Source organism: Pyrus communis, chromosome 12 (assembly GCF_041283825.1).
Source record: "Pyrus communis isolate YQ-2024b chromosome 12, ASM4128382v1, whole genome shotgun sequence".
In the NCBI taxonomy this organism is placed as follows: Eukaryota; Viridiplantae; Streptophyta; class Magnoliopsida; order Rosales; family Rosaceae; genus Pyrus; species Pyrus communis.
The window spans coordinates 22,595,799-22,612,192 of record NC_142576.1 but is presented as its reverse complement, the minus strand read 5'-3'; the positions used below and the strand labels follow the sequence as shown (position 1 = coordinate 22,612,192).

General features: G+C 35.7%; 1 long non-coding RNA gene across 1 annotated transcript; it reads right to left on the bottom strand.

Moving 5' to 3' along the window:
- Positions 1–3,574: 3,574 nt before the first annotated feature.
- LOC148692513 (uncharacterized) lies at positions 3,575–5,317 on the bottom strand. Its single transcript, XR_015954031.1, has 2 exons — positions 4,891–5,317; positions 3,575–4,184 (listed from the first exon to the last, which is right to left on the bottom strand). It is a non-coding gene; the product is annotated as an uncharacterized LOC148692513 (long non-coding RNA).
- Positions 5,318–16,394: the final 11,077 nt, after the last annotated feature.

Sequence of the window (16,394 nt, the reverse complement as noted above, 5' to 3'; positions counted from 1 at the left end):
ATGATGTCGTATAAAGGAGTTTTGAGCTTTTTCTTTTTAAATAAAAGATATTAAACAAACCATGAAAAAAAAATAATTTTAATAACGTCATGAAATGTCGTAGAGAAACCCAACAGAAGACTGACTGAAAGATCAGTGGTGAAGTATATTACGTCGGGCTCGGGATTGTCCGGACTTTCTGGGGCACCAAGCCTCCAGAACCCAAGCATCCATATCAAAAGGTATAAACTATATATTTTATAAATCAAAGATCACTATGCATGCATTCAGACTTAAAAAAGACAAACACATAATTAAATCAGTATGCATTGTCAAATAGTCAAAAAATAAAAAGCAAAAAGCAAAAACTACCCCCAATTAAATATTGTGCTCATTTTGGTTTCGTGATCATTTTGGTTCATGTGTAGGGTGTTTTGCTACTTTTTTAGGGGTAGCCAATTCTGTTGAAGCTAAATTGCATGATGTAATTTATGCGGTAAACTTAGCTTGGGAGAAGGGTTGGCATTCCCTTTGGATTGAGTGTGATTTATCCTTAGTTGTTCTTTTCACTTTTGCTTCTCATAATCGTGTTCCTTGGCCTTTGAGGGTTCGTTGGTTGAATTGTAGTGCGTTGCTCTCTTCTATGTGCATAAGAGTTACACATATTTTTTGCGAAGGGAATCAGGTAGCTGACCGTTTGGCAAATTTTGGAGTGGACCATCCTGGGGTTTATTGGTGGGACTCTTGTCCTCCTTGTGCTATTGCTGCGTATCATCATAATCTTTCTCTTCGCCCCAATTATCGATTTTGTTAGGTTGGGTTTTAATTGGGTTTTCGTGTCTCAAGCAGTTTTCTACTTCTTGTTAGGATTTGGCTTCAAAAGTTGTTTTTAGCAGGTATTGACGTAGTTCCCCCGCTTGTATTTCTTTTCCTTTTTTCTCCTTAATAAAATCTAGTAGAGAGGGGACGGATGGGGGGTTTCTAGGTGCAACGGTCCTTTCTCCTTCAGGAGAGGGTTGGGGGGTTTCTGGGTACAACGGTCCTTTCTCCTTCAGGAGAGGGTTGGTGCCTTGCATACGACTGTTGACGAAGCGCTAATCTCGCCTAATCCATCTCTACAATTTAATAAAATAAAAAAAATATTGTGCTCTAGTAGTCGGTACCAAAACAACTTGGAATAAATTCAAACCACCCAACCCCCCCCCCCCCCCCCCCCCTCTTCTCTCTTCCTCTTCTCCCCTCCCCAAAAACAATAAAAAAAACAATGTCTACTGGCTTCAAAGCATCGCCATCGTAGGAGCTACCTAGTTTGCATCCTCTGGATTATAAAATTACAAATGAATTACCATACAAATTTGTTGAACTTGATATGCCTGGATATTTCCAACAAAATCTTGTGACATGCACGAACAAAAGCTCCCACAATGTAAACTCTAAAACCCTAAATTCATATCCTTATAAAAAATGAAAAAGAGTGTTGCCCATGTCATTAGTTAGGGATGGCAAATCAATCTATTGGGTTGTTAATGAGTACCCGTTAAAACTTGTTTAATTTGATATCACCATGATATAGAGGTGAGACTAATAGTGATGATGATGGTGTAAGATAAAATCAAACTAAATAAGTCTTAATGAGTATCCATTAACAACCCAAAGCGTTGATTTGCCACCTCTACCTTTAGTATACTAGTAGCGCATTTCTCTCTCTTTATGATAAAATTTAAAAATGAAAATTAGAACTTGGTAAAAATCTATAACACTACACTTACATTTAATTAATTATGTCTAGAGCAAACGGAAAAGATTATTCCAAAGATTATTAATTTACATGTGGCATCTTCTTTCTAGACTTACAATAATTTGGCAAGAGTACTTTTGTTATCCCCTATGAACCTATGATGATAAGTTGATAACACTTTGTAGGGCAGTTTGGTCCTAAAAAAGTATATGTTGGTGTGCTAGTGCTGTCTATCGTTTCATTAAGTAATATTTTTCTTCTTCCTGAGTTCACACATGGATAATCATCCATGTCACTATCCAATTTTTTTAGGACATCTATGTCTAGTCTAGCTCCATATACAATAGACACATATCAGTATCACAGTAGAAATTAAAACCATTGATCTTCGTCAAGTAGTTTTGGATCTCAGCAAGAATTGTTTGGCAAGTCCAAACTGATGAATTATAGAATAAGTGATCCCCCAACTAATGGTTACTTCACGATCATTAATCTATCACGTATTACTATTAAGTGTTTGGTTCATTTTTTAAACACGTAATAATATTTATTGGATGAGTAACACCGCTAAAATTATATCATGATCTTTCCAACGTATTGAATTGGTGGGTTTCATGTCAAAGGACTTGAGAAAAAAAGGTCAATATCTTTATTGGTAAGGAGGAGTCAAAGTGAAGATCATATTGCCTACTAGACACTGTTGACGCTGCTATATCACCATTCAGAAATATGCCTAACAAACCACTTGTTGGCAGTCCCTTGGACGTAGAAAAGCCACGTTGTCATGAAGACTTGCTTTCACAATGAATACCACAGACCATTTTATTCATATGCTGCTGCAGCATGGAGACGCAGCTACGTACATCATTAACTAATTAATTCATTTAGGGTTTAGTTATACCCAAATTTTAACCTTTGGGAGAATATTTACTTCAGAAACAGATATTGCTAACTAACTTGTAAAATATGAGAATTCGAAAGAATTGTATGAATACAAGGGTAAGAGAGACATGCTGCCAAGTGACTTTTCCGTTTTTGGGGCAATGAAAGTTACATAGACGAAAGGTGAGTCAAACCCTAAATGTACATGAGCTTGACTTGTGCTTATTAGAATACAAATTCAATTACTATTACTGTTATGACATATATATATATGTGTGTGTGTGTGTGTGTGTGTGATGATGTTTATTCTAAAATTGAAGGCATGATTTAAAGGGGGCTCCCCTAGATCACTAACCCAACGACTTTTGTTGGTTCATCTTAATTGGTGATGAGGCAAAAGAGGACCTAACAACACCCATTTCTTTCTTTCTAATGCGTGGTGGCCTGCCTGACTCCGAGCACTAGTAACACTGGCCAATATGTGGTCCCTGCATGCTACCTATCTTGTTGGGGCCAACTTCACCTCGCTGGCATGCTGCCATAGACAAAAATGGGCTCCGGCGGGGGTAGTTGCCTATCATTTTGACCTGTGCTGCCACTACTACTAGTCGGAATTTGGTTCAAGGTTTTAACTTAGGGCAACTACCAAAAGTAGTCTAATCGCGATTCGCAAACCAATTTAATTACATTGTTTTTCAATTGGGAGAATATATTGCATAATTGTTTAGGTGAATGACTGATCAAAAGTGCTAAAAGTCTTCAACTCTTAGTGCCTGTGTAGGGTTGATATTTGGCTGACTTCTGCTTTTTGAAAAGGTTTTGGTTTAAACTCATGAGTTTGAGCACTTTGATTAGCGTTTAAAAATACCATCCAAATTAATTTAACGAAGGCTAATAATTGCCTCAATTTCAAAGTTGATGATGAGAGTATTAAGTACTACAATTCAAAGTAGAGTTTGTTGCAGAGGAAAATAATTTGAGAGAGAATGAGAGAATTTTTATTGGAGAATTCATCTATTACAATGTGAGGCAAGCAACCTTTATATAGTGATGTAGCTATCCTGAAAAATTACACATATATTTATAATTCAACATGAAGAATCAAATTTTCTAATCAATTGATGAATGAAGGGCCTAATCATTTGAGGATTCAATGGCTCAACGATTACACCAATTAGTGAACAGACATAAATGTCCTGCAATACTCTCCCTTGGACGTTCACGAATTGCGTAGCTACATAATCACAAGAACTCCATGTCAATAGCTCGTCTTTGTTTCTCTCTCAAAAATGAAATGTATGCTTTTCATTGGATGACTCGGAAAAACCCAAGTAGGGAGAAAAACCGGTAGTCGGCATGGGAGAAACTCCGTAATCCTGGGATTCTCCTCTTGAGAACGGCAAAACTCCTTAGGAGGAGTTCCATGACTTCAAGCATGACTTATGTGATGGTTGACCGTTATTGTCGGATCGGAAGATCAGAACTGGTGCTGATTAAAAACCTTCCTAAGCAAAACCAGTAGAATAAAAACTTGGCAAAGGAAAAAGGAGTACATGGCCCATAGCGTCGGCATCATCAGCATCTTCTGTTTAAGTTAAGTCACACAACAGGTTTTCCAAGAAAAACTTTATTAACCAAAATTATTCAAGAACAGAAATTTCAAAAGAAACAAAACAATAACCATAAGGGTCTTAAGAAACTAATAGTTTGCCCAAAACGACCCAATAATCCAAAAATAAAATAGATATTATCTGAAAAACATTAGAAAAAGAAAAAATCTAAGTTGGCAACATGCCAGCCAATTTGGGCATTCAACTTGAATGCATGGGGACGCACTTTTGGGCATTGAGTTGGGCTTACTTCTGGAAAGCCACTAACAACAAAGTTGCTAGGGTTTTGCGACAATGGGATTGAGGCACCATTTGAGCTTCCATGTAATATACACATGTTTATCAAGAAAAATCACAAACAACTGTTTTTGATTTAATATGCATAAAATTATATTAAAGGGGTTTATGCATCATGATGATTTTTCTTATTGTGAGGGTTTTGCAAATTTGTAAAACAAGTAATAAAACGATATGATAAACATGAAAAAAAAAAAACATATGCAATAATAAAATATCATAATCGTGTTCATGCTACAAGGGATGTTTAAACACATAATTGAGGGGTTTGGCCTTAACTTGAAATCATGAAATGTAATAAGATTTCAAAATGCAAAATTGATCCTACCTTCAAAATTCAGAAAACTGAAATTTTATTGTCGAAATGTGAAAATCAATACGCACGTTTTTACGAAAAGTTGGTCGCAGAAGGTATTTAGAATGGGATGGACAGAATCGCAGCAACATAAGGCTTTTGCGGAGTTGGGGAATGGAGTTTTTAAGGCGGCAGAGCTTATGCTTCAAAAGGGGACTTTTCGCCACGAACTCCATTGCTTCAAAACGACGACCTGGTAGGATTTTTCAATTTTTTTTTCGTGCGGCTAGAGTGGCTGCAAAAAATATTTCTAGGGTTTTGGTGGAATATTTTCTGTTGTTTTGTTTTTGGTTAAGAGTAAAAGTGTTAACATGTCATAGAGAAAAATAATTTGAGAGAGAATGAAGAAATTCTTATTAAAGAATTTCATGTATTGCAATGTGAGGCATAGTGTATAGAGGTGTGACTATTCTGACAGATTATACATATATCTCTAATTCAATAAAGAGAATCAATTCCCTAATCAATTGAGAAGTGAATGACTTATACATTTGCGGAATTAATGGCTCTACAATTACATCAATTAGGCCATCTCCCACCGAAGGAGGGCCAGAGGGCTCTCTTTGGCCCTATAGCCCTCCAAGAAATTAATATTTTAATGAACAGTATCAGGTTATTTTTCTTACCAACTACAATCGAAGGGCCAGACGGTCATAGGACAAACATAGCCCTGTGACATAAAACCATCTCTAATCGAAGGGGCCAAAGGGTCATATAGCCAAACATAATTTATTATTTTAATTTAATTACTATGGTTACTTAAAATAAGTTACCTCAATAATTTTACGTTATGAATTGTCAATAATTTTTCGAGATGAAATCTCAATAATTTTACGTCTCAGATTTCAAGTGTCACGTGTTGATATGTGAGTAACTTTGCAGATTTCTTGTTGCTAAGGAATCTCAATAATTTTATGTCTCGGATTTCCAGTGACACGTGTCGATGTGTGAATAACTTAAATTTTGTATAAAAAAAATTTCAAATATAACGGCTAACTGACGTTGGCAGGTAGCCGTTGGATTCAGACTGCTGGATCGGCCGGAGCCTGGCTGGGTTGGGCCAATCGGTTGGCCCTTTTCTCTTTTTTTTGGCCCGGTGGGGCCCATGAGCCATTTGGCCTAGCCCTCGGTTGGAAACAGTTTTTGTGTCATTTCAGGCTATTTTCGACCCTATGGCCTTTTGCCGGATTGATTGGAGATGGCCTTAGTGGATAGACGTAGATATCCTGAAAAACATTTTTGTTTTTAAAACAAATATCAAATAATGTGCCAACAGGATCCTCTCCGGATCCTCTTTGTGAGGATCTCGGGGATCCGTGAATCGTGTCTGTTTATCGTACATCGTACGATCAGTTTTTGTGAGGTACTATTTGTATTTAATTTTATATAAAAAAATTTAAAATAATTTCTGACCGTACGATATATAATAAACAAATATAATTCACAAATTCCTGAGATCCTCACAAAGAGAATCTGTTGAGAATCTGGATTCAATAATGTGAAGTGAGGGTTCTGCAAACCTACACGGCTACACCACTATAAATTAAATCAATTAAAAATTAGAGATCTCCTTAGTTGATTGAGAGAGAGAGAGAGAGAGAGAGAGAGAGAGAGAGAGAGAGAGAGAGAGAGAGAGAGAGAGAGAGAGAGAGAGAGAGAGAGCTTCTCTATAAGATTGTATTTAATATGTCCTTGCTGTTGCATGAACAAATTGTTGTTTCCCATTTCAACATGGATTGCTATATATATGATGTTGATCAAAAGTCAGATGTATTCTTTAAAATGTTACAGTCCTGTGGGCTAATTAGTCGCACATCAATCTCATGATAAACTATTCCTATATGGCGTAGTCGAGGTTCCAATGTTTTGTAACCCTACTTGTTCTTCCACCTGTTCTACATCTTTAGTTAGCAAAAGAACTCTTCACAGTGAAGTGTGACCTTTTTCTGTGGGGTTAGTCCTACATATTTAGACTTGGACGAAAATGGGAACTGTGACTTATATGATGTCCCTCTGAGTTGAACTCGAACTCTCCTTTTGGGTGTTTTTTCACCATATTCATAACCAGTTCTGAGCTTTCAGTACGAAGGGCCACCTACTGTCGATTTGTTGAAAAATGTGAGTTGGAACTTAAACTTTTTCAAGGGTATATGTACGGATCCAACTGCTCTCCACGTACATATGAAATGACTGAAATGAAATTGGTACATCATTTGTCTTTAACGAGGGTTGTATTATTGTAATATATATTTTTTAAATAACAATATATTCACATTAAAGGGTAAAAAATTTGAGTTTGCTTTTATAATTTGGTATCAGATGGCCATTCATAGAAATTGAATCTAAAACATTTAGTTATGCAATCTCTAAGTTTTTGTTAAAGAAGGAACAAGAAGAAAATACCTTACACATCTCATTTATCTAAATTTCTAAGGAAAGGAATTCTCACGTTGGCCAAAATTAAAAGGGATTAAAAAAAAAAAAAAACACTCATCAATATTTCAGTCAAACTATGAATGCAAGAGCGTATGCTTCTAAAATTAACTTTTTGTAACACATTTTTCATAGTGATTCGTATAGGGTGCATGCTTAAGGGTTTATGGATCAGGATTTAGTATTTAAGGTTTTTAAAGTAATTTGATTATCATAGTAAATAATTAAGAAGGTGAGGGAGATTAGAATGTTAATATGTATTTTTTTAAGTACAAGCGATATTCTATATTAATTTAAACTACAAGTGAGATAGAGATTTTGAACCTGGGACGCAATGAGTTGAAGAGAAAGACCCTAACTATTAGAACAATTTACCACTCGCAAAATGCCAATATATATAAACAGCTTACATTTGTGATAAAACATGACAACATTTTCTATATTTACACATACGTGAATCAGAATGTACTGATTAAACCAACCATAACTTAAATGATGAAACTAAAGTGATCGCTAAACTAAGAAGACATTGTTTTAGAAGATATATAACCTAAGTTTCTCTAGTCCTAACGGGTCAAAACAAATTCTACCATATTTTTTGCAAGTCAACATTGAAAAAAATTACCTTAATGGAAATTCATCGTCATTAATCCGACATGAGAAGATATATTTGGTACAAATAGAAGCCCTAAACCCTTTACTAAATCATTGGTGCACATCTTAATCTTCTTACTGCATGCAACATAGAACTATCAAAGGCCACTCACTAGTAATATCATATGTGAGCGTCACTCCTTGACTTAAACTTCCCCTTGTCTGCAGTACGCGCAGTTTATCATTCAGATTTATGAGAGATTTTTCATTTCGGAACATACAACATATGTCACTGTCTAAGACCAACTTCAATGGTGGGCTAAAAGCCAAATTACCCCCCAAAATTTCCCCCCAAACGCACTCCAACCCAAGGGAAAATTTTGAGCTAAATGCTAAATGCTAAACCAATGCCAAATTCCCCCCGAAATTTAGCCCAGAAATCGGGATGGACTCTACCCAATATTTATCGGAATTAAAATTTTTTTAGATTAAAATGTTCATAAAATTAATTTACGATAGTCTACATATTTATTTTTTTTTTTTAAATTTAATTTAACAAAAAAAATAGCCTAAATTCATTCTTTAATAATCCCGGGCTAAAATTTTAGGGTAGAATGGTTGGAGTAGAAAAACTGTTTTTGGGCTAAAAGCTAAATTTTTCGGACTAAAAAATTTGATTTTTAGCCCAACCATTAGAGATGGTCTAAGGGGAGAAACAATTAAAAGAAAATTTCTCTACTTATGTAAAAACTTATAACGTATTCAGAACACAATGAAAAATCTAATGTCACTGTAGGGCTTTTGTCCTTGTTTTTGAGCCTCTGCATTCCGCTTACGCACCCTAATCCAATCCCAGCCCCACACGCAACCCACCCCCACCTGCACGCGAATAATCACAAACAAAAGGTCCCTCCGGTGTCCGTATACACTACTCTTTTCATATCCCTAATAGTTTCGAAGGTGACCCCGATGAAAGCTGACAAACGTAAGTGAAAAGTTGCAAGCTACGAACCCAGTTCAATATTACGTATTAAGTGAAAAAACGAGTTACCTTTGTCGAAATATTCAAAAAGACGTGACTCAACAAAAAAATGTGGAGTCATAGTTCAATGTCATTAGAGATTGGGCTTCGAGTGAGACGTCCTAATCTTATCGCATGTCCCTGAGTTTTGAAATTATAACCTGTGTACTTGTTATGTTGTATGCCCGTATTATAACATTAGGTGACGGTTTTAATATACAGAAATATTCTCAGAGGGTAAAACTCGGTGAAGAGAGAACCAGGGCCCCGGGGGAAGATGGTCACCTGGACTCACAGGTCGACACGTGTTCAATCATTCCAGCCGACAACGACAAGCTGGGAGATATATCCGCAAAACAAATTTAAAGAAAAAGGCAGTTGCGGGGCAACCCAGCTCTCCTCCCATTGGCTGCTTTCTTGACTTATTGAACACGTGGGGCCCCCCAATTCGTGGAATTACACGCCCCCTTGGGAAAATTAGAGAGCACTGGAGGGGGTTTTTTGCTCTGCGGGACCCGCCGGCGCGAATCTTCCGTTGCAGCGCCAAAAGGGCAAGTAGGGGGTAGGCGTACTGTTCAGTTGACGCGTGTACAGTTGGTGTGGGGACCACCGAGTTCGGCCAAAACCCAGAGGGTCCGAAAAGTCGGAACCTACTTTTACGCGTGGATGTACATCGTGTGGCGCACGCGTCGTCGGGAGTGGGACCCGTTCGTGCCTAACACTTTTGCATTTTAGTGGTGTGTTTGACGTGCTACTCCTTCTACCTTTCGCACTTGTTTTTCCCTTCTTCTTGTTTTTGTCGGACTTTATTGGCGAAATTGTGTGGGGGTGATACGGTAGCTCAAACTGCTGATTGCGTTTTAATGGAAGTGTTTTTTTATCTCGTTACTATTTGGCTGGTTGCGTCAACAATATTAGATAAATTATCTCAATAATATTTATCAAATTGATTTAATAAATATCAATATATGTTATCATATGCGTAGTATAGTTCAGTAAACGACATCAAGTTCATTAGTGTTAGATGAAATGTCTTCGTAAATAAATTGAATTTTATTTGTGCGTTTTGCGCTATGTTTCTATTTAAAAAAATTGAACATTTGATATTAGAATCCCACATGATTCAAATTCTGAATCGGCCATAGAGCATAGTAATAGTGTCTCTAAGGTGTCTTGAAAGCTAATGTCTCTCTCAAATAATAAGAAAGGAAAGGCAAAATGCATATGTGGTTTAGACTTGAAAACTATAACACATTTTTCATTGAACTAATTTTGTTTAGGCCTTAAGGTTTAGTAAAGTTGTAAATTTTAAGAGATCGTTTGATAATCATTTAGGATTTTTTTTTATTATTTTTTTTTAACAAACGATATTATCTACACTAAAGGGGTGTGAGAGGTGGCTAAACCTCATAATGGGTTAGCAATAATATGCTTCAAAATTCGCCTTTGTCAACAATTGAATTTAAGACATCTCACTTACAAATGAAGAAAAATATCATTAGACTGTATAGTACTAAGTGCCGATAACCATTTAGGTTTTAGTTTTCATTTTGCTAAAACTAAAAATTAAAAGTAGTTATCAAATAAAATTTCAGTTAAAAAAAAAAAAAAACCATTTAGGTGTTAGTTTTCATTTTTTAAAAACTAAAGTTTTATTTGGTAACTACTTTTAGTTTTTTAGTTTCACAAAAATAAAAACTGAAAATCAAAAAGTGAAAACTTAAGGCCAATTTCAAAAACTCAAGAAAATAGTTTTTAATTTTTGGTTTTCAATTTTCAAAAAGTGCAAACAAAAATTGAAAGTGTTTTTAGATAAAACGTTTTTGGAACCAACTACTTCAAGTGCTTTAGGAACCCAAATTTTTTTCAGTAAAACCACTTTCAATCATTTAAAAACATTTGCCAAATGAGTCATAAGTCATGAATATGAAAATAGAGGATATCATATCGAATAAGTGAGATATAAAATTAATACAGTGTTTCGATCAAAAAAAAAAAAAAAAGAATTTAATACACAGTATAACCGTATGACGGTATGAGTGCTTTTCTTAATCGATTAATTACCTCCTTCTCTGGACTGTCACTATATTAGAAGCAAGCAGCCCCGGTTGACTGCCACGGCTCCATGCCTTGACTTGGAGGCATTTGTATGCGGTCGATTTGGCAATCAAAACTTATATGTCTATTCCGGGTCGCATTGTTCTGTAGAATTTGATTTTGATAGTTCAATAGATCGAAAAGATAAATCCCAATTTGGAATGTAGAGCATATTAGAAAAGTGAGATAAATCTTGAAGAATTCCATGAAGTACAAAGATGCCTCAATTGTCAATCCAATTATTTAGCTTGAAATAATGAAAAGAAAATAGTGAATTGTTCTTGATCATAGTAACTAGCAGATACTTAGAACACAATGATGGAAATCCCTATCGTGGATTAGTGAATTTGACAAGAACCTCATAATTTTGAAATGCTTTTCAATATCCTTTGAATTTAGTCTCACAACTGGCGCAAAAGGGTGAAATTGATAATGAGTTAGGACGATAAGAGGTCTAAAGTTTAATTCTCTGGCTTTAATATAGCAAAAACATTTCAAATAAGGCAAAAACTCAAAGCAATGATATGAAAACAATGATTAAGCAATTACTTTTTCTTGTTGATACAAATGATATTGAGGATGAGACATTTGAGCGCAACACCTAATTACAAACCCCTTGCGAGTATTAAGCAATTCTTAAAACCCACAAGATAAATTGTACAAATAAAAGAATTCTACAAGGGATAAAACTCAACATGGTCAACTTACATCAAATAGTAAATTTACACAAGTATCGGTGGAACATTTTCTTTAGGAACTCAAGACAATATTAAGGTGAGCACAATTTTGTTTGTTTGATATATATGAACTTTAAAAACGATTTTCTCAAATCTTAACTTATTGAAAGAGATCGATTAAAATTTGCAACTCGAGGTAAATGCCGAGATGAATATGGTAAGATGATGGACCACTACTCCCTTTTGAGTAAATTATTTGTGACTATGTATGAGTTACTCTTTTTTGTGGTCAAGGAAGACCTTTACTCTTGTAGAAAAACCAAATAATGGTTGCGTCTTTGGACTGGTATACTAGAGAATCGTATGTCCCAGACCACTGAAGCCGACTCCTTTTGTAGATAACTTAGGCATGTTCCCCCAATTAAAAACTCATCTCGTGTCTCTCTCCTTTGTACCCAGTTGCCTGCGCTGCATGCCCGCAAGATCAGATAGCTATCTTTTTTTGAACTTAGGACCTCGGATCCGGTGTATTTATTCACTTGAGTTATAAAAATCCATTGCATAATACTAGGTTACTAACAAAACTAATAACACAATGTAAATAAATATTTACTCGACATCTAACTGATGTAGCTTTAAACTTAAATATTTATGCAATATATTAATGTAAATAAATATTTTTGTTATCGTCTCACGTCTTAAGCAACCTCGTTTGAACTAAGAAAAAAAAGAGACTGCTAATTTACATTTTTGTAATATATGAAAATAATTTTATCTACGAATTTAATTATAACAATGATCTCATAGTTATAATTAAATTCTCATTTTAGTCTCTAAATTCTAAAAGTAGGCATAACAGTCTTCCAATACAGTTAACAGAAACAAAAAATCATTTAGGAAAGTGGGGATCCTATTAATAGTTTTGATTAATGATGATGGATTGATGATGATGCAACTGAATTTGTTTTGGTGATTGAAACTCTTGATTTGTGCATGAGTGCTTTGTGCCTGTATTTTCCACCAATCGACTTTCACCTTTCCAAATCTTTTTCTTGCCTCGTTTCTGACACATACATGACTTTCTCAAGTATGAAATTGAAAGCTTTTTAAATGTTTTCCTTCGTCTGTAGTCATTTTCTTATGAAAAGAAATTTTGAACACTTCAAGGAAGGGACAAGCAACAACAGGCAATAGACTATAGAGACTCTCGTAATAACAGTATTGAAACGGATAGACCACAGAAGGTGCCCTTAGGTATTTATAAAAATATTTCTAAGATAATATTTAGAGAGAGGGACAGTGTACAGTATGGTAAGATACATTTAGAGAAAGGGACAGTGTGCCGTACGGTGGCAGGGAAGGTTTAGATTTGGGCCAGTCCGATTGTTGTGCTTATTAAAAAAAAAAAAAAGGGTAATTTACCGGTTCAGGTTTGAGATCAATTTCAATTCATTATAATATATTTAAAACATTTTACTTTCATACCTCAAGTACTATTTTATTTCAATATAATACATCCGTTACATTTTTTATCAATTGATTCGTTAAAAGTTAACATGGCTGTTAGATTTGTGCCACGTAGCTGCCAAATTTATGTCATGTGGCAAAAAAATAAATTTTTATTACCCTATTGGAAAAAAAAAATGATTTTTTTTTTCTTTTTTTGAAAACCCATAAACCAATAATCTTCATCCCCTACCTCCCTCCCTCCCTCCATGCACCCTTCATCCCTCCCTCTCTACGCCCCTTTCTCTCTCCCTACACCCTTCATCCCTTCCTCACCATGGACCAAACATTGCAAATCCCTACAATTCCCCCGACCCTCCTCCACTACACACACACACACACACACACACACACACTCTTTCTCTCTCCCCCCCCAAACCCCCTAAATCCAAAACCCACACAATGCAGCTCCGTTGGGCCACCACCGTCGGCGCCTCCCTCCTCACGCTCACACTCCTCACCACCCTTGCCAAAGCGCACAACATCACACGCCTCCTCGCGAAGCACCCCAAGTTCTTGACCTTCAACCACTTTCGAATAACTTGATCAGTCGAATCGGATGCTGGAACAGCGGCTTGGGACCTTAAAGATTGGAACTTGCGGGGGCAGGGGTGACAGTGGCGGGTGGATAGAGGAGGCTATGAGGCGGGTGGAGGAGGAAGGGCAGATGAAGTGGGAAGTGAGTAGTTCAGTGGTGTTGGGATTGGGGGTGGGGATGAAGGCGGTGAAGGGAATGATTTTTGGGAGGGAGAATTTGAGGGTCGGTGGGATTTGTGGGATTGGGTTGCAGGGAAAGGGGGAGGCTCGGGAGGGAGAAGAGCGGTGGGATTCTGGGTTTTCAAGTTTTTTTTATCTTTTCCAATAGGATAATAAAAGATTTTTTTTTGCCACGTGGCATAAATTTGGCAGCCACATCAGCTTTTAACGGATCAATGGATGGAAAATGTAACAGATGTATTATATTGAAATAAAATAGTACTTTATGTATGAAAGTGAAATGTTTTAAAGATGGTGTAAGGAATTGAAATCGACCCCAAACCTGAGGTGGTAAAGTGTAATTTACCCAAAAAAAAAAGAGGCTTTTATTGGGTTTTTAAAATTATCAACTGTAAAATAAAGTAATGAGCATTTGATAAATTGTATTTTTTAAAGTGTTATCAGTATGAAAAGCCGTGTAAAGGTGTTTGGTAAATTTAATGTAAAAGTTATCATTTATATAATGACAAATGGACATGGTCAACAATGGTGGCGGGGGAAGAGGGAATGATGGAAATGACAATAGTGGGAGTGTGGTGGTGGTGCCAATAATAGGGTGTGGTGGTTGGGGGTAGAGGTCGCAGTGGTGGCAGTGGTAGTGGTGAGGATTGCAACGTTGCTGCCAGTGGCAACGATGGTGGTGGTGATGGAACTAGTGATGTAAAGCTTGTGGTTATAGTCATAAGTGGCAGCGATGGTACTAGTATTGGCAGTGTAGCTGACGGTGATGATAGTGATGGCAACAACAATTGTAAGGGTATGGTTGTAGTGTAGATAATGGTGTGGTGGTGGGGATGCAGAGGTTACAACGGTGGTAGAGGCGATGACATCGGCGATGGCAGTTGTGGTGGAAATGGTGACGACTGTGATAGTGATTGTTATGGCGGCGGCAACGACAATGAAAGTGGTGCTAATTATAGTTGTGATTGTGGTGCTGGTGGTGATAGTTGTGGTAGTGGTGGTAGTGGCGACGACGATGATGGTGGTGATAGTGGCGGTGATGATGTAAGTTTAGTGGTTGTAGTGGTAGCCGTTAGCTGGTGATATTCACTTTGTTATGCAAGAGAGAAAAAGTACGCAGAATGATAAATAATGTTATTTTAAAAGATTAAATAAGGGTATTACAAGAATTAAAAATATTCATTAAAAGTGAAATTCTTTTTTTTTTTTAAGTAGCTTTTAAAAGCTATTGTTCAGAGGCCATTGTTTTAAAAAATATGGAAAATATTTTTTTACAAAAATTTAAAGTGAAACAACTTTTTGTTAAAAAAAAAAAAAAAAAAAAAAAAAAAACCCCACCAAACGGACCTTAAGGTTATACGCCTTTGCGGTGTGGTAGGCCACTTGTGAGTTTCAAACTAAACTAATGCCATTTGGGGGACATTTGTACAAGGTGTTACAAGCCGAGATTAATAAATCAACAATAACTTAATAATGATAGTGACATGCCCTTTATGCAAAGAGATCTTTATTTTTTATTTTTTAAATAAGAATTAGGTATGGGGCTCACTTCATATCGAACTTTAACAATCCGAATCATTTATTTTGTAAGTCTCGATTCATTGATAATCCTTGCAAAAATTTAATTCAATCCGAAACCATTTGCCTATTTAATTATCAAGATAAAATTTTATTGTTTTTTATATAAAAAAATATTCGTTAATTTCTTTGAATTCAATTAGATGCAAAGATGATCTATGAGGTGTAACTTGAAAAATAGACGGTTTAGATCGTTAAAGTTTGATGTGGTGTGGACCCTACAACTAATTCTCATTTTTGTAAAAAATTGAGATCCCTATCCTTAAAGGTTTCCATGATAGTGTTCCAGGAATTTGCATGTCTGATGATGATTAGCAACAGCTTTTCCATTTTATGTTTTTGGATATTTTGTGTTGATGTTGTGTTTATGGTCAGAATTATGACTATTGACTAACTATCTATTAATTAAATGATATATATTTCTTTCCTTATTATAAATGAAGGAAGTTTCGTGTTCTAGTCATTCAACATTCCATGTTTTAATAATAATAATAATAATAGTAATAGTTTATTTTAAATCCGTAAGTATAATCAAGATTAATACATATATTATAATTAGAAAGCTCATCTCATCATCTTATGCTATGCAGTATGCACTCTTCTCAAATTTCTAACTATAAAACCTAAAATTATATATAATAGTCACTATGATGATGATACATAAGCTCCATGATAGGTTCTTATATAACAATAATTTCTTTCCAGTTAACCAAAAAGAATAATCTTTCATCAAATGATTAAATAATTTTTTCTTAGTCAAATTACCAACTGTACCCATTCTATAGTCAGGCCAAATATACGAGCATTCGTCGGGCACAAATTTGGATGTTGAGAGGTGACCCTTGATGTTACCATCTGTATAAACCACTTTTATCAGCATCATAAAGAATATAAGTCAGTGAAATTTGAA